We start from the raw sequence: 27,164 nt of genomic DNA, 5'->3' as shown, positions 1-27,164 counted from the left end.
GTTGTAAAAAGGTCACAGTAAATAAGCAAGTGCTAGTCAAAAAATGAAAAAATACAGGGTATTTAGTTAATACGTTTTTTTGCAAAAAAAGTATGTTAAGCTGCTCCACCAATCGCCAAGGTATACCCATAATAGAGCAGTTTCTACAGACTTGTTCGCTATGCAGGTGGCCCATGTGTTTTTGGTTCTATTATTGCCCAGCCTTGTAGTATATTGCCCAGTTACGTAGTATATTGCCCAGTCACATAATATATTGCCCAGCCACGTACTATATTGCCCAGTCACGTAGCATATTGCCCAGTAACGTAGTATATTGCCAAGTCACGTAGTATATTGCCCAGTCACATGGTTTATTGCCCAGTAACGTAGTATATTGCCCAGTGACGTACTATATTGCCCAGCAACATAGTATATTGCCCAGCCACGTAGTATATTGCCCAGTCACGTAGTATATTGCACAGCCCACATAGTATATTGCACAGCCCATGTAGTATATTGCCCAGCCCACATAGTATATAGCAATGTGGGCATCATATCCCTGTTAAAAAAATAATTAAAATAAAAAATAGTTATAAACTCACCTTCCGGAGCCCCCGGATCCAAATGAAGTGGTTACTGACGCTCCTCGCTCGCTCCAGTCTCAAGAGTGCATTGCGGTCTCGCGAGATGATGATGTAGCGGTCTCGCGAGACCGCTGCATCATCATCTCACGAGATCACAGCATGGACCGGTTACCAGAGCGTCGTGAGCGGGAAAGGCCTGTTGTGGATCCGAGGGGCCGACAGACGGTGAGTACATAACGATTTTTTATTTTTTAAATTATTTTTAACATTAGATCTTTTTACTATTGATGCCGCATAGGCAGCATCAATAGTAAAACGTTGGTCACACAGGGTTAATAGCAGCGGTCGGTTAACGTTGCCATTAACCCTGTGTGAGCGCTGACTGGAGGGGAGTATGGAGCGAGCACTGACTGCGGGGAGGAGGGAGCGGCCATGTTGCCACCGGACTGTGCCCGTCGCTGATTGGTCATGGCTGTTTTGCCGCAACCAATCAGCGACTTGGATTTCCATGACAGACAGAGACCGCGACCAATGAATATCCGTGACAGACAGAAGGACAGACAGAAAGACGGAAGTGACCCTTAGACAATTATATAGTAAATACTTTGGCATCCTGACATTGTTTCATCTTATTTTATTAGAGCTTTTATTAAATGGTTGTTTGGCCTTAGGCTTGAAGTCTGCATCCATTTTATATTCCCCTGAACTGAGAGAGGGTTGTCATGTGACCACAAGTTTGCAAGTTTCATACTTCAGGCTACATTCTGAGTAGACTTATCTAGCTTCGCTCAATTCACTTGCATTGAGCAAGACTGCACACATCTAGCTGGCACGTGACCACATGTTTGCAAACACATACTTACAGTCATGAACCCGCCCACTCCAGGCGCTTGCAATGAAGAATCTTCACCGAATCACCAGGCACATTGCGTGCTTTGTGAGGACTCACAGGTCTGCAGTCACATAGAGTGACTGCAGATTTGTAGAATATGGATGTTCCACCCCTTTAAGCTTTTGTAGCTTTTAAATGCTAGAGATAGCCATTCAAGATAACATATTTTATAAGTGTCCTTTTTTGCCATGTACTGTGCTTTTAACAATAGGTGTCATTTATATGGGGTTTAGTTTTTGTCATCTATTTTTGCTACCATATAAGCAAACATTTTGAGGTATGATTAAAATAGATTAGAATTATTAAAATGTTCCATTTATATCAGTATCTGACAATTGAATTGCAGAATGTGCATGTTAGGATGGTTTACATATGTTCTGTAATGCATTTTATCATTTACTCTAACTTATCCATTTGCAAATGAAAAATATTAACAATATTGGCAAAAAAAAAAAAGAAAGATGTGTTATCTTAACGTAGGTACAAAAAAAGCTGTTAAGCATAGGCTTGAAGGGTGTCTCGCCAAACAAACCTACAGTTTGTCTGTTCTAATTAGATTAATTGTTTCAATTATTCTTCATTTCTAGAAGATTTGTAGGAGGTTGTGCACCACATAAGCACAATACTTACAGATATAAGCACACATTAGTATTTATTTCTTATACCTTGCCAAAACTAAATGTTGGCATCCCTAAAGCTTGATTTGTACCCTGTAGTTTTCCTCAAAATTATATCATGTACAAGATTTTCTATGTGTATAAAATACTTTTTTATGTTTCATCTGAATAATAGATAGTTTGAAGCTAAATGCAAACATTCCGAACCTCCATCCATAATCATATCCATTGTTTTTCAAATTCACATCAGTCCTGTTTTTTTGCTGGTACATGTCTTTATAATTCAATAATATATCTATAACATTGCTTTTATTATCATCATTAATATTATTTTAATTGTGTTCACTTGATAAATCATTTTGTGGCTTAATAATAGTATAGTTTTTCAACTGATTGACACTTGAACTGTTATACAATTCAAAAAACAGTATCATGATCTCTAAAACTAAATTGTTAGCACCATAATTCCAGATTCTGGATGAACAGTAATTTGCGTATATTAAAAATATATCTCTATGTATAATTTTTTTTTTTAATATGCTGATCTGGGTTCATGATATGAAAATATTTACCTGCCACACACTGTTTTTCCATGTACACAAGGTCTTATACACAATTATTATCCCGTACTTTATTATTTTCCCTTGTAGACAATAGTATCTACAAGGGAAAATAATAAAGTACGGGATAATAATTGTGTATAAGACCTTGTGTACATGTAAAAACAGTGTGTGGAGGTATAACTGCAACACATGTAGGCCCCTGTTGCTTCAGAATATGTACTCTTGAAGTATTAGATTTAACGAATTATGTCACAATTTTTTCGGCATAGTGTTTCACATTGAAGTCCATTTTTACCTTCTGTTGGCATAAGACGAAAAGTGGACATAAAACAGTAAGGCTAGGGTCACACTGCGTTGTGGCGGTACGTTTAACGGACTACATTACACCGTGGCATAACGCAGTGTAACGTAGTCCATTAATGCCACCATTGATTGTAATGGCGAACGCATCGCTAGCGCACGCCCACATTGGGCGTGCGCTAGCGATGTGCTGTCATTTGAGTGACGGACCGCGAATGCTGCTTGCAGCGTTCACGGTCCGTTCCTCGCTAGCGCAGATCGGGGATCTGCGCTAGCGGGATCAGCTAGCGCGATCCCTTTTGGGACATTGCGTCAGCGCAGTCCGTAGCACTATGCGCTAAACGGACTGCCCTAACGCAATGTGACCCTAGCCTTACTAAGCATATGTGCCAAGTATCAATAGTGGGGGGGGGGAATAATTGCACTGAAAAGGCTCGTACCTCCCCCATTCTACCAATTTTTTCACAGATGTGCGAGTGATTTTTTTTAAAATGAACACAGAGAGAAGAAAGAAAAGTTAAAAATGACATTGTTCATAAGTGATATCTATAGTACATCCACTCATTTTCATGCTTTCAAGTAGAGATTACAGACTCTTTTAAAATTCAAATTGGGCAAAGTTGCCAAATTTTCTCCAAATAATTTGATTTGCAGCAGTATAAAACTGGCCTTATTTTTTTAATGTGCTATTCTCCAGTATTCAAGGGGTAACGTTCCACCTTGCGTAGAGCGTCATGTCAAGCCTGACATGCCGAGGTGAGGAGACTTTTAGACCACAAAGCTCCTCTTGGAAATATGCAAATTGTCTCTTCAGAAAGGAAGAGGACTAGAACTCTAGTGCCACCAAGTATTGCTTCTTCCTATAGGTGGCACTAGAATTCTAGTCCTCTTCCTCTCTGAAGAGACATTCTACAGTATGTTATAGCTTAATGAATTCACAGTCACACTAACTCTGAATGCTAAATCTTTGGATTATTATTCACAGACTGAGACTACAGTCCCATTTTAATTCTTTTATAACACTGCAGCAGTGCACCACAATGAAATCATTTAGATCTTTATATCCCCTACCTGTGATGTTGAGCTGTACCCTCTGACCTACCATCCCTACACTGTAAAATCCTAAAATGGCTGCTGCTTTCTCTAGCATCATTTTTTATACTCCATGTAATAGTACTCATGGATTGGAGAAACCATCAAACTACACCACACAACTGGGATCAACCTGGAGTATGTCAAAAAGGACTGTATTGAAAAAAGAAAGAAACATACTAAAACCAGGGATCACCAAAATAAATGAAGATAACATATTTATTAGAGTCAAAAAACACACCAAACTGTTTAAAAACATTTAAAAAATGATACATACCCCCTAATGGGGTAAGCCCCCCGAGACTTATACACTGTCACAAGTAAATCATATACTTATATTCATCATGATGCGCTCTGGCCATAGAAAAGTGTGCATATAAATACAATAAAAACGCAAATGATCTATCATTAAGCTATAGAATGAAAGCACAATATCATGAACACTCTATGAACAATGTGTCAGCATAAAACATGCAGTAAGAAAGGAACCCCTTATTTTGCCCCCTATGTGTGTGCACCAAGGGCTGGCTCAATAAGCAAAAAGTCCATATGTACATATAGCAATACAAAATAACAGATGAATAAATCCCCCGAATGCTGTAGCATAATAAGAACCATCAAATCAACAAGGTACAGTACTTATGGATGCTTGAATAAGCTGCATTATCATTGGACCTTGTCTACAATCGCCCACCAAAAGTACAAGATGTACCTGATAACAATCCCAAAAAGGTTAAGGCCAGAAAAATGCTTAGAAAAACCAATAGTAGGGAGTATACCTTAGGTGGCAATAGTATGGATTCATACAGCACTAGGAGGCATGCTGGGGCAGAGGAAATGCCTCAGCTCCAAGCCATGGCAAAAAAAGCATGCAGCTGGATAGATAAAGGGGCGCTCCGCCCTGCAAATATTAGCCTAAACTATACAGGCAAGACCACAGTGCAGTGAAGAAACCGGTCCCAATGCGAGTCGCCGCAAGCGTGGCTTCGTCAGGGGTAAGAGTGGTGGTAAGATTGAAATAATGAATATATATATATCAAATGGTGGGCAGCATGGTGGCGCAGGGGTTAGCACAGCAGCCTTGCAGTGCTGGAGTCCTGGGTTCAAACCCCACCAAGGACAACATCTGCAAAGAGTTTGTATGTTCTCTCTGTGTTTGCGTGGGTTTCCCCAGGTACTCTGGTTTCCTCCCACATTCCAAAGACATACTAATAGGGAATTTAGATTGTGAGCCTCAACGGGGACAGCGATGATAATGTGTGAAACCTGTAAAGCGCTGCAGAATATGTTAGCGCTAAATAAAGATTATTATTATTATTAATAAATTATTAGATCTGTATCAGCTGTGCAGATCCTCACCTGAATCAGAAACTGCACGCTGTGCAAAGGCATTGAAACGCAGTACTAAACGCCAGAAAACCTGCAACACCACAGGAAGTGTACGAGCAGGTGCATCAAGATGGATGAATAGCACTAAAATGCGCTTGCGCAAGTACAAAGATCTCATAGATCGAGCATGGTGCCGTATTCTGGAAGTACTAGGTACGCATGCATGAGGGATCTTGGAGGTGTGCCAAGATGGACGATTGTGAACTAAATGTGCAGTGCAGAAAAAAAAAAAACATGGTGCCGCATACCGAAAGTGCCAGGTACGCATGCATGAAAGATCTTTAGGGTGTACCAAAATGGATGATTATGGACCAAATGCGCAAGTGCAAAGATCAATCCTCATAGAGCCTCCCCACAAGAAAATTAATTGCACAAACCCTACGTATCACAACTATAGGAAGTGAGTAACATCCATCATGCGCACGCGCATGCCGCTCCAAGAGATCGAATAAATCAGTCTCTATACCCACCTTGATGCTAGGAGCATAATCATCAAAAGATATATCTGATACATAGTTATGCGGTGTTTTTTCATAACAATTAAACAAAATTCCCAGTTATACTCAGTGGTGGTGATTAGATGGTGTTAGGGCTCGAGGAACGCACCAAATAATAAGATAGGTAGAATAAGGTGTGTTCGCAGCCCGGGGTCCACCGTGCAGAGATGGAACCTACTGCCGAGTAATGACGGACTATATGGCGGTACAATGTGACTACACACACGGATTAACTACACCCTGTGTGAAGGAAGCGAACCCTGTTAAGTCACAGGGCCTCGGTACCGCACACAAGAGCACAAGCAAGGAGTCTCCGAGCTCAGTCCTAAGACTTGGGATCTGAGTCTGTGTAGACTACTTGCGGTCGACACCGCAACTGGGGTGTCAGCGTAACCAAAATAATAACTAAAGAATGCACGAGAGTGCGTGTGGTGCCGCACTGGCGGACGCCACTAACCACCCAGGCTTGGGTCAGGAAAGCGCTGTGAAAGCGCATGATGCCGCACTGGCGGACACAGCAACTAGACGCTGTATTGGTGTGTAACGTGCTGTTGGGTAAGTCGGGCGCTAGACAGCAATCATACACCTTCCGTGAACAGTCATCCAATAGGGAGGGTTTTTTAAAGAACGACTTTAACTCACAACACACACACGTTTACAAATGTACACTAGCGCATGGCCATGCGGCCATGCGAGCCTTAAATAGCTGCAGCACGTATAGGACCTTTCAAAGAAGGACCAATGAAATTGCTGCAGTACCTGAGCATGTGACCCTAGATCTCCACTGAGAGATCTTGCCCTGGGCATGCTCAGTGTGCAAAGCAGAACTTAGTCCTAGTACATACAGGACCTTCCGTGAGAAGGACCAATGAAAGTCGCTGCAGTACCTGAGCATGTGACCCTAGATCTCCACTGAGAGATCTTGCCCTGGGCATGCTCAGTGTGTGCAAAGTGGGACTTAGTCCCAGAAGCGTCTGCTCGCCGCTGTCCAGCACTGGCTCCAATGGCAGAAACCAGAAAAGCAGCAGTAACCCTATGCACAGAGTGAGACTGAGCAAGACGCTGGGACCGACGTCTCCGCTGAGCAGACTCCACTGCGGCTGGAGAAGAATGGGAGACGGCAGCAAAGATGGTTCGAGATTCCCCCTGTGCAGTGGCGGGAACTCGACACCTAACAGATGGCATACAAATAATGCAGAGAAGAGCAACGAAAGCCCATTATGAAGTACTTATGCCAGGTGGCATAATAGTACTGTCAATATATCAATCAGCAGTCACATAAGAAGATACATACTACTATGGGGTCAATAAAAGAGAAAGGAAATCTTCCCTAGACTCGATGTAGAGGGATAGCCATATGGTGTTCGCAACGAAATATTAAGACATGTACTGTATATACTCGAGTATAAGCCGACCCCCCTAATTTTGCCACAAAAAACTGGGAAAACCTATTGACTCGAGTATAAGCCTAGGGTGGAAATGCAGCATTTACCGGTGAATTTCAAAAATAAAAATAGATCATTATTTCCCCATAGCTGTGCCAAATAGTGCTTGCACCATTCATTATTTCCCCATAGCTGTGCCATATAGTGCTCTGCACCGTTCATATTTCCCCATAGCTCTGCCATATAGTGCTCTGCACTGTTCATATTTCCTCATATCTGTGCCATATAGTGCTCTGCACCATTCATACTGCCCCCATATCTATGCCCCATATAGTGCTCTGCACCGTTCATACTGCCCCATATCTGTGCCCCATATAGTGCTCTGCACCGTTCATATTGCCCCCATATCTGTGCCCCATATATGCTCTGCACCGTTCATACTGCCCCCATATCTGTGCCCAATATATGCTCTGCACCGTTCATACTGCCCCCATATCTGTGCCCCATATAGTGCTCTGCACCGTTCATACTGCCCCCATATCTGTGCCCCATATAGTGCTCTGCCCCGTTCATACTGTCCCCATATCTGTGCCCCATATAGTGCCCTGCACCGTTCATACTGCCCCATAGATGCTCCACATAAATCTGTGCCGCTGGTGCAATAAAAAAAAAAAGCCATACTCACCTCTCTTGATTGCAGCTCCCGGCGTCTCGTTCCGGCGTCCGGTCCCGGCGTCTCTCCACACTGACTGATCAGGCAGAGGGCGCCGCGCACACTATATGCGTCATCGCGCCCTCTGACCTGAACAGTCAGAGCGTAGAGACGCCGGGAAGACGGAGCGGCGCCGGGAAGATGGAGCGACGCCTGGCGGCTGGAACGCGGACAGGTAAATATGACATACTTACCTGGTCCCGACGTCCGGCTCCCTCTGCCTGTCCAACGGTCTTCGGTGCCGCAGCTTCTTTCTCTATCAGCGGTCACCGTTACCGCTGATTAGAGAAATGAATAGGCGGCTTCACCCCTATGGGAGGTGGAGCCGCCTATTCATTTCTCTAATGAGCGGTCCCACGTGACCGCTGAAGAGGGGAAGAAGCTGCAGCACAGAAGACCGTGGGACGGCAGGGACAGCGCCAGGATCGCTGGGACTAGGTAAGTATACCTCAGCGCCCTCATCCCCTCACCCGCCGACCCTACCACCCACCTTGACGCGAGTATAAGCCGAGAGGGGCACTTTCAGCCCAAAAATTTGGGCTGAAAATCTCGGCTTATACTCGAGTATATATGGTAGTATAAAAATAGAAACAAGAGAGATTTGGATCCCATATGCCATACAATTTAAATAATGCATGCCAAATGTGGAATGTACATATGATGGAATAAAAGGACACACGTGATCAGAAACTCAAAATATCGACGCAGGCAATGCAAGCATCCATGCTTGTTGTTTTATCAAGCAATAAGTGCTAAGCTCTCAGGAAAAAAAAAATTACTCAGTTCTATACCAGACACCCATTAGATAGCCCAAACGGGCCTATACACAATACGAATGTAAGCCCTCTTGATCCATATACACGGAGGCCGACCTGAACACATTGAGGCTAAGCTGAAAATACCTTGTTGTTGGCCCGTTGAAGCTATGTGTAATAACACGACCACAGAGAAATGTCCACTCACATGAAGGACAACATCACAGTACATGGATATCTAAATTGAATATCAACATGACAGAATAGGCACCAGACACCTTTTGTACAGATGTGGCATAGAAGACTTAAGATGGTGGTTCCATATATAATACAATCCAAAGTCTAAAGTTGTTTGTAGCAGCCCGTGAAAAGTAGTTCCTCATTAAGGCCTTTGGGTGCAAGGCTCTGTAAGTTAAATATCCATTTAGTTTCACAACGGAGCAACCAATTGGTAATATTGCCACCCCTGATGTTAACGTAAACATTTTCAAGTCCCATGACTTTAAAACAAGAAGTTTTGCCTTGATGTTCATCCAAGAAGTGTGTCACTATTGATGACAAAGTTTTATTCTTCTCTTGATCCTTTCGCGCAGTTGTGATATAGATGTTGCTGTGTCCGTCTTCTTAATTCTTGCGTCGTTTGTCCGACGTATATTTTCGGACAATCATAAAAAATCGCATAGACCAAGTTCCTGGATTAAAGGTTATCTAACAACAGAACAAGTACACATCCTTGACCAGGATGAATTTGTTGAGTGGATTCATGGGAGAAAATGTGAGACCTTTCGAGAGAACCTGTTTTTCAAGATCTGATAATACATATGTAGAGAGATTGACAATCTGCAAATTACCTTCGGATTCAATATTCTTCAGTGCATCTTTCAGTGTTTTTTGTTGAATCTCGTCTCCCTACTGTATGTCGGTGACCAGTTTCTGTGGCCTCTGCCTTTCTTTCGAATGTAGTCTGTTTTTTCTACGGCCCTGCCGACAGCGCCTTCTGCATCGCTGAGGTTCGAAGATAAAAAATCACTCGAAAACATTTCTTGTCTAGAAAGAGGTTCAACAGTACCTCTTGATTCCTCCATCAGGGGGCGTCTATTGCCCCGATGTGACTACCTGTGTGCCCTTCCATTACCAAAGTCTGTTTTATCTCTATGAAATGTATTCCTTTTTCGAGTGATAATCTCCTTTTCATAGGTATCAATTACATTTTTTAGCTTAAGTTGAAAAGGAGTGACCAAAGTTTCACTATCAAAGTCCACCAGCTTACTTTCACAAGCCTTAATCTCATTTTTTATTTTATTTAACAAAATCTGGTCATGTTCAATGAGCATATCAATTAATATGGTGGAACATTTGGCGAGTCCTGTTTCTCACGTTTTTTGAAATTCAGGAGTGGCTTCCCATGCTGGGAAGATTTGTACACGCGCCCCCCGGAGTATAAACCCCGTTTTTTTATGTTCTTCAAGATTCCTTATGTTCCACCATATTTTCGTGAGAGACTTGTGCAGACTAATAATCTTTAATGACAACAACTGAAAATCTGATTCCTTACTAGGCCCCCAAAATAGCCTTTGCAACATTATGAAACAAGCCCAAAGCCCTATTACTCCATCCCGTTTCTCTACTAGAGAGATCCATGCTGATACAGAACTAAAAAATATATATAATAAATATAAACAAATAATTGAACAATATCCGATGTGCCATAAGTACTCATGGATTGGCTGCGTAAGATCAAGTCATGTAATAGCTGCAGGGCCTGAAGGAGAAGTCCACATGGTGGCACCAGACGCCATGAGCTTGCTCAGCAATGTGTGAAATGGGCGCAAGGTATTTATTTTTTTTAGCAATCCTTTATAATTTAAATATATAAAAATATTATTTGAATTCGCTGTCACCTGCAAATTTTAGGAAGCTTGAATTGAAGTCGATTTGCAGAAGATTGATTTAATCATCTCTACATTAAAGACTATCAAGTACTTTTATATAGCACCCTAAACTACCATCAGGGTTGTGTTTCACCATGAAAGGCATGGGTGGGCAGGCATTTAGAAGCAACATTTTATAAGTGTCAATGACACTCAGTTGCCTAAGCTTCAGTGGAAGTGTGCAGGCTCAGGTGTACTTAAATTTCTCACCCCATAATTCAGCAAACAACATAGTACACTGCTTCGCTCCCAATATGCTATTGCTGTATTAAGTCTATGAACAGGTCTGGGGATTGATTTTTTAAAGGATCTTACCTTATGAATGACTAATTTAGGGGTCTAATTTGGTTGTCATAAATTTTGGGATGTCTAGCATAGGGTCTGATTAATTTAGAGATTTGGTCCAGAGTCTGATTATTTAAAGGGAATCTGTCAGCGGGATTACACAGCACCACCTCCTCCCGCCCCAAAAAAGCTATTTATATGCCCTTTAAAGCATTTTCAAAGACAGGTGCAGTAATATCCTTTGAATGACTAGTCCTTTCTTCCGTTACTGAGAAATCAGCACTTCAACGGATATGTAAATAGAAAGGTATTCATTAAGGCTCTGTCACTTTAGCTATGTTCCCCGCCCAGTGTTTCCTCTTCCTGCTTAATTGACAACCTATATCCTGTGTGACTTCATACAAGCAGGAAAAGGCAGCACTTTGTGGGGAATAAAGCTGGAATGACAGAGGCTTCAGATCTACAGTCATTTACTTATTAATTCAAACATTGATATCTCTGTAATGGAGAAACATCCTGTTCAGGTAAAGGTATTGATGAACTTGCCTTTCAAAGAGAGTCATGTGCATATAATTTTTCCTCACAAAATTTGATTTACATTGAAGGGATCTCATGAGAGGAGAGAAGGAACCATGCTTGCCATAAAAGCTTACACACTACAGAAGACTGCAAGGTCTCCACTGATCATAAGAGTGCAAGGAACCATTTGCAATGTTTGCACCGCCATCTCAAAGCACCCAATTTGGATACCTCTAAGTGTCTGGAAATGATCTGGGAGTTTGTTGTTTACTCTTATTCAGACCAAAAGAGGTTTAACCCCTTTCTGACATTAGACGTACTATCCCGTCGAGGTGGGGTGGGCCCGTATGCCCACCAATGGGATAGTACATCATAGGGATTGGCCGCGCTCACAGGGGGAGCGCAGCCGATCGCGGCCGGATGTCAGCTGACTATCACATCTGACATCCGGCACTATGTGCCAGAAGCGGTCACGGACTGCTCCTGGCACATTAACCCCCGAAACAAAGCAATCAAACATGATCGCAGTGTTCCGGGGGTATAGGGAAGCATCGCGCGGGGAGGGGGCTCCCTGCGGGCTTCCCTGAGAGCCTTGGTACAACGTGATGTGCTCGCGTTGTACCGAGCATCTCCTCCCTGCAGGCCCTGGATCCAAAATGGCCGCGGGTCTGCATCCGGGTCCTGCAGGGAGGTGGCTTACCAGTGCCTGCTCATGCTATAACATGATGACCCCCCCCCCTGGGGCAATGTTATAGTGTAAAAAAAAATATTCAGATGTGTGAAAAAAAATAAAAAAATATCCCTAAATAAAAAATAAATAAATAAATATTGTTCCCATAAATACATTTCTTCATCTAAATAAAAAAAACAATAAAAGTACACATATTTAGTATCGCTGCATCCGTAATGACCCGACCTATAAAACTGTCCCACTAGTTAACCCCTTCAGTGAACACTAGTGTTGAGCAATACCGTCCGATACTTGAAAGTATCGGTATCGGATAGTATCGGCCGATACCCGAAAAATATCGGATATCGCCGATACCGATATCCGATACCAATACAAGTCAATGGGACACCAAGTATCGGAAGGTATTCTGATGGTTCCCAGGGTCTGAAGGAGAGGAAACTCTCCTTCAGGCCCTGGGATCCATATTAAGGTGTAAAATAAAGAATTAAAATAAAAAATATTGATATATTCACCTCTCCGGCGGCCCCTGGACTTCACGCTGGTAACCGGCAGGCTTCTTTGTTTAAAATGAGCGCCTTTAAGACCTGCGATTGACGTCGCGGGTTCTGATTGGTCGCGTGCCGCCCATGTGACCACCACGCGACCAATCAGAAGCCGCGACGTCATTCGCAGGTCCTTAATTCCTAGAATTAGGAGTTTAGTGAATGAGAATGACGTCGCGGCTTCTGATTGGTCGCGTGGCGGTCACATGAGCGGCACGCGACCAATCAGAACCCGCGACGTCATTCGCAGGTCCTAAAGACGCTCATTTTAAACAAAGAAGCCGGCCGGTTACCAACGTGATGTCCAGGGGCCGCCGGAGAGGTGAGCATATCAATATTTTTTATTTTAATTCTTTATTTTACACATCCCTATGGATCCGATACCGATACCCGATACCACAAAAGTATAGGATCTCGGTATCGGAATTCCGATACCGCAAGTATCGGCCGATACCCGATACTTGCGGTATCGGAATGCTCAACACTAGTGAACACCATAAAAAAAAACAAGGCAAAAAACAACGCTTTATTATCATACCGCCGAACAAAAAGTGGAATAACATGCGATCAAAAAGATGGATATAAATAACCATGGTACCACTGAAAATGTAATCTTGTCCCTCAAAAAAATAAAAAAATTATAGTCCTCAGAATAAAGCTATGCAAAATAATTATTTTTTCTATAAAATAGTTTTTATCGTATAAAAGCGCCAAAACATAAAAAAATTATATAAATGAGGTATTGCTGTAATCGTACTGACCCAAAGAATAAAACTGCTTTATCCATTTTACCAAACGTGGAAAGGTATAAACGCCCCCCCCAAAAGAAATTCATAAATAGCTGGCTTTTGGTCATTCTGCCTCCTAAAAATTGGAATAAAAAGCGATCAAAAAATGTCACGTGCCTAAAAATGTTACCAGTAAAAACGACAACTCGTCCCGCAAAAAACAAGACCTCACATGACTCTGTGGACCAAAATATGGAAAAATTATAGCTCTCAAAATGTGGTAACGCAAAAAATATTTTTTGCAATAAAAAGCATCTTTTAATGTGTGATGGCTGCCAATCATAAAAATCTGCTAGAAAACCCACTATAAATAATAAATCAAACCCCCCTTCATCACCCCCTTAGTTAGGGAAAATTAAAAAATTAAAAGAAATGTATTTATTTCCATTTTCCCATTAGGGTTAGGGTTAGGGCTAGGGTTAGGGCTAGGGTTAGGGCTAGGGTTAGGGCTGGGGTTATGGCTAGAGTTAGGGCTAGCATTAGGGTTAGGGTTAGGGCTAGGGTTAGGGCTGGGCTAGGTTTAGGGTTAGGGCTAGGGTTGGGGCTAGGGTTAGGGTTGGAACTAGGGTTAGGTTTTGTTTACATTTACGGTTGGGATTAGGGGTAGGGGTGTGTCAGGGTTAGGGGCGTGGTTAGGGTTATGGTTGGGATTAGGGTTAGGGGTGTGGTTAGGGTTGGGATTAGGGTTAGTGGTGTGTTGGGGTTACGCGTGTGGTTGGGTTTAGGGGTATGTTTGGGATTAGGGTTAGGGGTGTGTTTGGGTTATGGTTTCAGTTAGAATTGGAGGTTTCCACTGTTTAGGCACATCAGGGGCTCTCCAAACGCAACATGTTGTCCCTATGTCAATTCCAGTCAATTTTGCATTGAAAAGTCAAACCGCGCTCCTTCCCTTCTGAGCTCTGCCATGCGCCCAAACAGTGGTTTACCCCCACATATGGGGTATCAGCATACTCAGGACAAATTGCACAACAACTTTTGGGGTCGAATTTCTTCTCTTACCCTTGGGAAAATAAAAAATTGGGGTGAAAAGTTCATTTTTGTGAAAAAATATGATTTTTTATTTTTATTGCTCTGCATTATAAACTTCTGTGAAGCACTTGGTGGGTCAAAGTGCTCATCACACATCTAGATAAGTTCCTTAGAGGGTATAGTTTCCATAATGGCGTCACGTGTGGGGGTTTCAATGTTTAGGTGCATCAGGGGCTCTCCAAACACAACATGGCGTCCCATCTCAATTCCAGTCAATTTTGCATTGAAAAAGTCAAACCGCGCTCCTTCCCTTCTGAGCTCTGCCATGCGCCCAAACAGTGGTTTACCCCCACATATGGGGTATCTGCATACTCAGGACAAATTGTACAACAACTTTTGGTGTCCAATTTCTCCTGTTACCCTTGGTAAAATAAAACAAATTGGAGCTGAAATAAATTTTTGGTGAAAAAAAGTTAAATGTTTATTTTTTTAAAACATTCCAAAAATTTCTGTGAAACGCCTGAAGGGTTAATAAACTTCTTGAATGTGGTTTTGAGCACATTGAGGGGTGCAGCTTTTAGAATGGTGTCACGCTTTGTTATTTTCTATCATGTAGACCCCTCAAAATGACTTCAAATGTGATGTGGTCCCTAAAAAAAATGGTGTTGTAAAAATAAGAAATAGCTGGTCAACTTTTAACCCTTATAACTCCCTAACAAAAAAGATTGGTTCCAAAATTGTGCTGGTGTAAGGTAGGAATGTGGGAAATGTTACTTATAAAGTATTTTGTGTGACATATCTCTGTGATTTAAGGGCATAAAAATTCAAAGTTGGAAAATTGCAAAATTTTCAAAATTTTCGCCAAATTTCTGTTTTTTTTCACAAATAAACGCAGGTAATCTCAAAGAAATTTTACCACTATCATGAAGTACAATATGTCACGAGAAAACAATGCCAGATTCACCAGGATCCGTTGAAGTGTTCCATTGTTATAACCTCATAAAGGGACAGTGGTCAGAAATGTAAAAATTGGCCTGGTCATTAACATACAAACCACCCTTAGGGGTAAAGGGGTTAATAATTTGAGGGTCATGAAAATATGTGACTAGTCAAGGAGATCAGAGTGCTATGTAAATGATAAAAACATCATTACTGGAGTTCCTTAAATAGAACTGCAACAATCAATAGCAGGCAATACACTTTTGGTACAATTCACACAGAGGCCTTCTTTTTATATGTAACAGACCCAGTATTTTGATGGTACAGCTGATTTCCTGCACGAGTGACAGAGTACTTCCCAAGCTTTCAAGCTCTGGCCTTTACTTTATCTTCCACTACATGGGTAGTGGTCATTCTGACCTCCTGGTCAGAATTGAAACTGCTATCTACCAGGACCAGCTAACATGGTTAACTTGTAGCACAATCCTTCTAGCAGCCTTAGGGAATTATATATCTCACAGCTCTGATATGTTAAGGCTGAACTCACTACAGGAGGAAAGAAACCATCTAATTATTCTTTCAATCTCTACACTTTAGCCATGTAAAAGTCAGTTGCTGGTAGAACTTGTTCTCAAACTTACCATCTTGATTTTTTCTAAACGCACTCTCCAACTTGTAGTCTTCTAAACAGCACTGCTTTGTACTCCTTCAGAAGCTGCTCTCCAATTCCCTAGCTAACAGGCAGGGACCTTCCATTAGAAGCACCACTCCAGCGCCAAAAAACGCATCCTATCTTGTATAGGCTGAATGCAAGAATCGGCTCTGAAATTTGTTTAATTGAAAGGGCCTAATCACTAGTTTGATTTTATTTGGTATTTAGAGAAAGAGACAAAATAAATTTAGAATTTGGAGGTCTGAATTGATTAAGGGGTCTATTTAAGGAAAAAAAACATTAACAGTTTAATAATGCTAAACCACTTATTAGTAACTTTGAAATATTGTTTATTCTAAGGCTACAGACTAGAAATACAGTAAATTTAAAACTTGAAACAAATAGTAATATAGGCACATCCACAAAAATAAAGTTGATTCCTAATTTAAGGTTGATACTGCAAGATACAGAACGTTGTTAAATGACAGCATAAATGAATAATTATTAGTATTTCATTTATTCCTGCTAGTGAAAGTTTTGCAAGGTCTTTTCTTCCCGAGATGTGGGTGTTAAGGCTTAGGTATTGTTTAGAATTACTAAGGATTGTTAAAATAAAGTATATAACATCATTATTTTACAATGTGAGATGTACCTTGTCTCACCTTGAAAAGCCCAAATACTATTTACACAGCTCAAAGAATGTGAAACTTCCTTTAATGTGCCTTCATCTGCGGCAATTATTGTCACATTACATCATTTAACTCTGAATTTTGTTGTCCCTAATTTTTTGAGAGACATGTACTGTAAGCTCAGTAAGAATCTGTGTTCTAAACAAGCAATGTACTGAAAGCAATGATTATTTCCATTTAACAAATACCAAATGTGACATTCACATTTGGCCCATAAGCAGCAAGGTTCACCTGATGCAGGGTGGCCCAATTATTGGTAAAGACCCTGTCTATCTGATCCTTTTATGCTTTTGGACACCGATACAGCTTCCATTTAGAAGTATTACAGAGGAATCAATCATGTGTCCTAAATGAACAGCACATTACGATTTTGCTTTCTGAACTGAGGTAGTGTCTCTGCGGGCAATGGAGAGCACGTCAAGCACAGGCTATAAGAGTGAAGCTGACAAAAAGCCAGTCCCTATTGGCCATCAATTATACTTAAAAAAAATGGCAACCTGATTTAAGTAGTTTTTTTATTTCGTGGACCTAGATATTTTAGTTGTCATATATGGCTTGTGCTAAAAATGGTTTGTGATGTGCAAAAATAATGTTCTACATGTAGCAATAAAAGCCTATGATAAAAACAACACAATTTTAATTCAAAGTAGCAATATGATAATGTAACAGTTATTTAATAAAATATCAAATATTTAATTTACTTTTATGACCTACTATACCTCAGCATTAGTGCAGTATTTTACAGACATTTTTGTTTATTATAAAATTATATTCCAAATATTTCAGTGGGTTAATCCTGAAAAAAGCCAATTCTGGAAAGCCCCATTAAGATTAATTGAATAATCACAGAAAACGTAATACTATAGAAGTATATCCCCTAGAAGTATTAATTTTTAAGGGAGACTGAACCTTGCTGACCTATAATGAGATCCTCAGGTTTCATTGAGGTGTTTGTTTTGATGCAAAAAAAATCTGCATTAATCTGGTGGAATCTGCTATAGAGGCTTGTAATGGAGAAATCTGTCAACTCAAATGTGAGCTTCCATGGACAGCTTACTCCAGTTTGCAGGATCCAGGATCTTCCTGGTTTCTTTCCTAGGGCAGTTACTCCAGTTTGCAGGATCCAGGATCTTCCTGGTTTCTTTCCTATGACAATTACTCCAGTTTGCAGGATCTTCCTGGTTTCTTTCCTATGACAGTTACTCCAGTTTGCAGGATCCAGGATCTTCCTGTTTTCTTTCCTAGGGCAGTTACTCCAGTTTGCAGTGTTAGAACTGGCGGAACGCACCAAGTATAAGGTGAAATAATATTGGTGCGTTTGCAGTCCGGGGTCCACCGTGCAGGTGAAAACCTGCTGCTAGTAAATGGCAGCGCTATATGGCGGTGGAAGCGAACCCTGTAAAGCCACAGGTCCGCAATACCGCACTAGTGAGTGCAAGCAAGGAGTCAGCGAACTCAATCCCAAGACTCAGGGTTGAAGTCCGTTCAGACTACTTGCGCACAACACCGCAACTGGGTGTGTTAGGTAACTGATAGTTAGAGCACCGAAGTGCGAACTGTGCCATGCTGGCAGACACCACTAAGCACCCGGATGTGGGTTAGGAAGCGCACTACTGGCGCGTAGCGCCACACTGGCGGTCACAGCAATAGACACTGATTCATGTGTAACACGTTGAGAGGTTAGTAGGGCGCTAGATAGCAGCCATACACCTTACACGAACAGTCATACAATAGGTTAGGGGTATTTAATGAACGACTTGCACTCACAACAAACACACATATGCAATTCTACACTAGCGCATGGCCGAGCGGTCATGCGAAGCTTATATAGCTGCAGCACGTTCAGGACCTTCCAATAAAGGACCAATCGGAAGCTGCCACAGAAGTTAGCACCTTCAGGACCTTCCAGGAGGACCAATGGGAACCGCTGCAGCATCTGAGCATGTGACCCTCGATCTCCAACGGGAGATCTCACCCTGGTCATGCTCAGAGGAAAAAATCAGGATTTAGTCCCAAAAGCGTCCGCTCGCTGCTGCCCAGCACTGGCTTTAATGGCAAAAGCTGGAAAAGCAACAGCAAGCCTAAGCACAGAGTGAGACTGAGCCAGACGCAAGGACCGATGTCTCCGCTGAGCAGGTTCCACTGCGGCAGGAGAAGAATGGGAGACCGCAGCAGAAACAGCCCGAAATTCCCCCTGTGCAGAAGCGGGAACTCGACCCCTAACATGCAGTATTCAGAATCTTCCTGGTTTCTTTCCTAGGGCAGTTACTCCAGTTTGCTGTATCCAGTATCTTTGTGGTTTCTTTCCTAAGACAGTTATTCAAGTTTGCAGGATCTTCCTGGTTTCTTTCCTAGGACAGTTACTCCAGTTTGCAGGATCCAGGATCTTCCTAGTTTCTTTCATCCATATAGCTGAATCTTGCCTTTGTTGATGAGAATCTTTGGTTGCTTACGCGAACTAGCTTCTGGCTAGGGGGAGTGAGTTTAAAGGTGAAAAATGTACATGACATGTCAGGTAATCCTTGGGTCAATTTAAAAGGCTATCCAGGGTAAATAAAGGAATTATGGAGAAAGCAGTCTGGCTGGAAACCAATAAGTAAATTTATATAACAGGACATTTGGGGATATAACTCATTAAGTGGTAAGTATAGTCAACTCAAAATAGGTGCTGCTTCTGTAGGCTGGCAAGCGGTGCCACCTGTTTAGTTTACTGACAAACCACTCAATTGGACAGATCACAGAACCATCACTAATACAAATAGCCTTGTCAATCAAGTGGGCTGAGTGGCACACATACATCCATGCATGGTAGGAAATACTATTCCTATGTCGTCCAATGCCAGAACCAGGCAAATGGTACCTAACAATGTTGACTGGCAACAGTGGGTATTGGTAATTAATGTATGAAAAAAGTATTGTATTAAAAATGTTTAGCAAAATTGGGATCCTTAAATGAATTCAAGAAAAAGTGAGGGTGGACATGTCTGTATATTTCATCTCAATATGCTAGATGTGTGTGCCATATTGACATGTCATATATAGACCCCTTCCATTTCTTAATTATACAAATGTAAAAATAGCAACATGAACATATCATAACATCAGTATTGATACTTAACCCAAAGTTTCTTTAATTCGTATAGAGTAATACGTTTCTAATTTTTTTCAGGAATAGGAAGGCAACACCTCCCTTAAAAATTTTTAAATTTGAAAATAATTACCGTATATACTCGAGAATAAGCCGACCCGAGTATAAGCCGACCCCCCTAATTTTGCCACAAAAAACTGGGAAAACTTATTGACTCGAGTATAAGCCTAGGGTGGAAATGCAGCATTTACCGGTGAATTTCAAAAATCAAAATAGATCATTATTGCCCCACAGCTGTGCCATATAGTGCTCTGCACCGTTCATATTTCCCCATAGCTCTGCCATATAGTGCTCTGCACCATTCATATTTCTCCATAGCTCTGCAATATAGTGCTCTGCACCGTTCATATTGCCCCATATCTGCTCCATATAGTGCTCTGCACCGTTCATATTGCCCCATATCTGCCCCATATAGTGCTCTGCACTGTTCATATTGCCCCATATCTGCCCCATATAGTGCTCTGCACCGTTCATATTGCCCCATATCTGCCCCATATAGTTCTCTGCACCGTTCATATTGCCCCATATCTGCCCCATATAGTGCTCTGCACCGTTCATATTGCCCCATATCTGCCCCATATAGTGCTCTGCACTGTTCATATTGCCCCATATCTGTGCCCCATATAGTGCTCTGCACCGTTCATATTGCCCCATATCTGCCCCATATAGTGCTCTGCACCGTTCATATTGCCCCATATCTGCCCCATATAGTGCTCTGCACTGTTCATATTGCCCCATATCTGCCCCATATAGTGCTCTGCACCGTTCATACTGCCCCATAGATGCTCGGTATAAATCTGTGCCGCCGCTGCAATAAAAAAAAAAAGCCATACTCACCTTTCTTGCTTGCAGCTCCCAGCATCCGGTCCCGGTGTCTCTCCGCTCTGACTGATCAGGCAGAGGGCGCCGCGCACACTATATGCGTCATCGCGCCCTCTGACCTGAACAGTCAGAGCGCAGATAGACGCCGGGAAGATGGAGTGGCGCCCGGCGGCTGGAATGCGGACAGGTGAATATTACATACTTACCTAGTCCCAGCGATCCTGGCGCTGTCCCTGCCGTCCCACGGTCTTCGGTGCTGCAGCCTCTTCCTCTATCAGCGGTCACTGGCACCGCTGATTAGAGAAATGAATAGGCGGCTCCACCCCTATGGGAGGTGGAGCCGCTTATTCATTTTTCTAATGAGCGGTCCCACGTGACCGCTGAAGAGGGGAAGAAGCTGCAGCACAGAAGACCGTGGGACGGCAGGGACAGCGCCAGGATCGCTGGGACTAGTAAGTATACCTCAGCGCCCTCTCCCCCTCACCCGCCGACCCCACCGCTACCGTGACTCGAGTATAAGCCGAGAGGGGCACTTTCAGCCCAAAAATTTGGGCTGAAAATCTCGGCTTATACTCGAGTATATACGGTATATACATTTCATTATGGGTTTTTAAATTTGTTATCTACTGCAAACACTTGAAAGGAAAGTTGATGCTAATACATGATGTAAGCAGAGAATATTTAGTCAATGATGTTTTGTGTTTGAATTGTAATTACTGTCAAAATGTAAAGGGTTAGTGAACATTTCCCATGAGGAATGGCAGAATGACACTATATCCAAGACATCTTGTTAATGGGTCTGTGTGCAATTATTGTATGGTCCTTGATCATGGACATTAACCCTCCCATTCTCAACCTGACCTAAAGAACATTTTTTTTACTCTACAGACCTGAGAGAAAAACATGATTTTGCTTTAAGATGCCATGAAAATAAACTAAAGTCAGATTTCAGTTCGCAAAATAAAGATTACACGTTCAAGCTATGTTTTTAAGGAACTGATAGCTAAGAGCACATTGTTTAGCATCCAATGACCTTCTTTATTTCATAGATAAACAATGTAGCATATACAGTACATAATTTTCAAAAGGTAATACCATTAGACTTAAAATCTTTTGCAAAAAAATGCCCATATTTGGCTCAGACACAAGCACATTTTCAATTAAATTTGGCAAGCGTACACTTCAACCCTGTTATTTTGATACATATTCATTTAACACGATTTATAAAGAGGATTGGAAATTTTGCCAAGTTATTTTTTTTGTGATGTGTTTATGGGTGATCCAATAATTACTGGTGATGTGGTTAAAAATTATTACTTAATAACTTTAAATTTGTTTTCTTCCTGCTCCCTGTACATTCATACTTTTTATAAATTTTAGAATCTCACATGACAATAATAATAATAATAATAATCTTTATTTTTATATAGCGCTAACATATTCCGCAGCGCTTTACAGTTTGCACACATCATCATCACTGTCCCCGATGGGGCTCACAATCTAGAATCCCTATCAGTATGTCTTTGGAATGTGGGAGGAAACCGGAGTGTCCGGAGGAAACCCACGCAAACACGGAGAGAACATACAAACTCTTTGCAGATGTTGTCCTGGGTGGCAATGAATATAGTGTGCATGGACAAATTTATAATAAAATATATTAATAATAATCTTTATTTTTATATAGCCCTAACATCTTCTGCAGCGCTTTACAGTTTTGCACACATTATTATCGCTGTCCCTGATGGGGCTTACAATCTAAATTCCCTATCAGTATGTCTTTGGAATGTGGGAGGAAACCGGAGAACCTGAAGCTGAAACTGGGGTGATCCAATCATATAGCAGTGCTTGGGCTTCTCCCATAGTCCCAAAGAAGGACTGGACAACCCAGTTCTGCATGGACAACAGTGGGTTCAATGATATTATGGTGGCTGGGGCCAAGTACTTAACGAACACGTATCTGATTCTCTGCTTTTATCACCCCATTGACACTGTATAAGTCCACAGTTATGCCATTTAGCATGAAGAATGCCCCTTCCACTTTTCAGTGGATGGTCAACACACTGTTCAAGGTTAAGTGGCTGCGTACCTGAATGTTATTGCCATCTTCAGCCCCACCTTGAAGGGGGCAGGTGCTTTGGCAAATCTGACAGGCAGGCTTGACCTTTAACCCCTTTTCCAACATCGAGCGTAATAATACGTTGATGTCGGATACCCTCCCTTTGATGTGGGCTCCGGCGGTGAGCCCACATCTTTTTCCGTATATCAGGTATTTTGACAACTGACATGTGCCGCTAACAGCCACAGGAGAAATTGCGATCCTCCAGCAGCTGTTAACCCATTAAATGCCGCTGTCAAACTCTGACAGTGGCATTTAACAAGCTCTTCTGGCAAGTGTGATGGAAATCCTGGCCATTGGCGCCTGTGTCGCATGACCGTGAGTCGCCGATGGGTTGGCATGACAACCAGTGGTCTCCAACAGACCTCTATGGTTGTCACTGCCAGATTGCTATGAGTGCCAACCTGTGGTTAGCGCTCATAGCAAATCAGCAATTCTTCTATATACAGGCGATCTGATCAGATCAGAGCCGATTGGGTTATGGCAGCTTCTAGCATGACAAAAGCAAATAAAACATGTTTTTTAAAAAATAAAAAATAAAAAAAGTAAACATTTAAATTTACTCCCCTTTTGCCCCTTTCAAAATAAAACAATAGAAAAATCACCTGATCTATCAATATAAAAAAAGAATTAACCCGATCGCTAAACAGTGTAAAAAGAAAAAAGTAAAAATGGCAGAATTACATTTTTTTAGTCACCACAACATTGCATTAAAATGCAATAACTGGCAATCAAAAGATCATATCTTCATATTTGCACCAATGTGGTATCTTTCAAAATATCAGCTCCGCACGCAAAAAATAAGCCCTAATCCAACCCGAGATCATAAAAAATGGAGATGCTACGGATATTGGAAAATGGCACAATTTTTTATTTTCCAAACATTGGAATTTTTTTTCACCACTTAGATAAAAAAAGAACCTATATATGTTTGGTGTCTATGAACTCACAATGACCTGGAGAATCATAATGGCAGATTGTTTTTAGCATTTAGTGAAGATAGTAAAAAAGCAAAACAAAAAACAATTGTTGAATTGCAATTTTTTTTGCAATTTCACTGCACTTTGAATTTTGTTTCCGGATTTCCAGTACGCGATATGTTAAAACCAATGGTATAGTTCAAAAGTACAACTTGCCCCACAAAAAAAGCCCTCATATGGCCATATTGACTAAAAAATTAAAAAGTTATGGCTCTAAAAAGAAGGGGAGCAAAAAATGAAAAAGCAAAAAAAAAAAAAACCTACGGTCACGAAGGGGTTAAGCCGGAAAAGTACTAGCTGGGTATTAGTGAGTTCCACTACCTGGGACACTGGGAAGTCTATGGGGCTCTAAAGCCAGAGCCTGGGAATGTGGATGCCTTCATATCCTGACCCACCCCCAGGACCAAGAAACAGGTGGTGCCCTTCCTGGGCACTGCAAGTTGCTATAGGAGCAGCCTCCCCACTATAGTAGCCTGGCAAACCCCTCACAGACCTCACCTATAAGACACTGCCCTCTGCAGCTGATTAAGCAAACAAATGTATGATGGCCTTCAGGGCACTGAAGACCACCCTTTCCAGTTCACAGTACATCAAGCAGCAGACTTTAAATGGCTGCTTGTAGTACAGACCGACGCCAGTGACTTTGGCCTTAGTGCTGTGCTCAGCGAGGTCGACTCTATGGGCCCGAACACCCCATTTTGTACCTGAGCGTGTGCAGCCATAATTGTATGGATGCCAATTGTCCGTGGATATGGACCATGACCACTTCAGCTGGTTATACACCGTAACTGGAATGAATGAGAGGTTACTAAACTGAAGCCTTTCACTCCAGCAGTACCACTTTGCCATTTGCCACAAGAAAAACCATGATTATGGTAATGCCGATGGGCTATCTCGACGATTGGAGGTTGTGCATGGGCACCTGGGGAAAACCATAAAGTGTTGCTCCAAAGCGCCCTCTAAAGGGGGAGGAGTGAAGAATATAGGAGATATAATTTCATGTCAGCAATTTGTACCCTATCTGGGATGGGATTATAAAACCTCTTTCAGCATGCAGCTGTATGAGAACGCCTAGCTCAGCAGGGGGGGTCAAGCCTCAAAACATTGTGAGTGACAGTTCTCACATCTTGAGCCAGCTAAGCTCAGAACAAAAGGCTTGCTTGACATATGGGTACCATGCCATCTAACTTCTTTGTTCAAGCAGCTATGATTTCATAAGGAGAATATAGACTTATTGTATGTCCTGATCATACATGGTTACATTTTCAAGACCTTTGGACTGGACCGAACATTTTTCTTGGTCTCAATCAGTTCAAGCACCACAGGTATGGTGAGTTACGTAGAATGGCTAATAGGAACCAGATAGCAAAGATGTACTTAGTCTCAACATGTAACGGGGCTTGGCCGGATCCAATGGCACCAAAACCTCCTCCCTAGGAGGACTGTCTATTAAGCAGTTATGACTCATATAAAGTTTTAATCATTTTAGCTGTTAGAGGCAAGGTTAGGGGATTTAGGTTCAGCCCAGAGGGCAGGAAGGGCATCACGCAAAGGGGATTAAGGCTAGAGTGAGGCCATGTGGTCACTCTCTGTTATGTATGCAGTCCACTTTGAAAGGGGGTTAAGTCAAGTAATGTGAAGGAACTAGGAACCAGCTGGCAGCCCATGCCCTCTGCGGCGCAACTCCCACATGGTTGAATATCAAAGCGGTAAATTACATGATCCATCTGCTTCTATCTTTTGTCCTACCACTATCTGTATTTGCATATCTTTTCATTGTACAGGGCGGGCCATTTATATGGATACACCTAAATAAAATGGGAATGGTTGGTTTATATCAACTTCCTGCTTGTGGCACATTAGTATATGGGAGGGGAAAACTTTTCAAGATGGGTGGTGTCCATGGCAGCCATTTTGAAGTCGGCCATTTTGGATCCAACTTTATCTTTTCCAATGGGAAGAGGGTCATGTGATACATCAAACTTATTGAGAATTTCACAAGAAAAACCATGCTGTGCTTGGTTTTAATGTAACTTTATTATTTCATGAGTTATTTACAAGTTTATGACCACTTATAAAATGTGTTCAAAGTGCTGCCCATTCTGTGGGATTGTGAATGCAATCCTCTTCTCCCACTGTTGACACACTGATAGCAACACCGCAGAAGAAATGCTAGCACAGGCTTCCAGAATCCGTTGTTACAGATGCTGCACATCTTGTATCTTCACAGCATAGACAATGGCCTTCAGATGACCCCAAAGATAAGAGTCTAAGGGGGTCAGATCGGGAGACCTTGGTGGCCATTCAACTGGCCCACAAGGACCAATCCACTTGAACCATATTATGGGTGTCAGGTCCTAGCATTCCTACATTGCATATTGCAAAAAGAACACTGTCTCTACTGTGAAACATGGAGGAGGTACTGTTATGTTCTGGAGCTGTTTTGCTGCATCTGGCACAGGATGTCTAGAATCTGTGCAGGGTACAATGAAATCTCAAGAATATCAAGGGGTTCTAGAGCGCAATGTGCTTCCCAGTGTCAGAAAGCTTGGTCTCAGTCGCAGGTCATGGGTCTTGCAACAGGATAATGACCCAAAACACACAGCTAAAAACACCCAAAAATGGATAAGAGGAAAACATTGGACTGTTGTGAAGTGGCCTTCAATAAGCCCTGACCTAAATCCTATTGAGCATCTTTGGAAAGAGCTGAAACATGCCATCTGGAAAAGGCAACCTTCAAACACGAGATAACTGGAGCAGTTTACTCTTGAGGTGTGGTCCAATATACCTGTCGAGAGGTGCAGAAGTCTCATTGACAGTTATAGGAATTGTTTGATTTCAGTAATTGCCTCAAAAAGTTGTGCAACAAAATTAAATTAAGTTAAGGGTACCATCATTTCTGTCCAGGCCTATTTCATGAGTTATTTCATTTTTAAAAAAATCTGTGGAAGCATGGTTGAAAAGCAATGTCTGACTTTCATTTGTTCATTTTCATAGATTTTTTTATTACTTTTGTCAGATTCAAGTTATTTCTGTGACCATTGTGCGCTTTTCTGTCATTAAAGGAGGATTACCAACAATTTTGACCGTGTGTATAACTTTTTGATGTTTTGATCACCTTTTATACTATTATTGTGCTGTTGCAGTTGCGGAAATACCTAAATTCTGGCATTTGTAATTTTTTTCTTATTACGCCGTTAACCAATCGCAATAATTTATTTAATATTTTGATAGATCAGACTTTTATGAATGCAGCAATACCAAAAGATATGTATTATGTTTTTCATTTTTTAATAAATGACAGCGCTGCAAACACTGCTTCTAATCA

This window comes from Ranitomeya imitator, chromosome 1, assembly GCF_032444005.1.
Source record: "Ranitomeya imitator isolate aRanImi1 chromosome 1, aRanImi1.pri, whole genome shotgun sequence".
Taxonomy (NCBI): domain Eukaryota; kingdom Metazoa; phylum Chordata; class Amphibia; order Anura; family Dendrobatidae; genus Ranitomeya; species Ranitomeya imitator.
The sequence above is the reverse complement of the archived record's forward strand: the minus strand, read 5'-3'. Positions refer to the sequence as shown.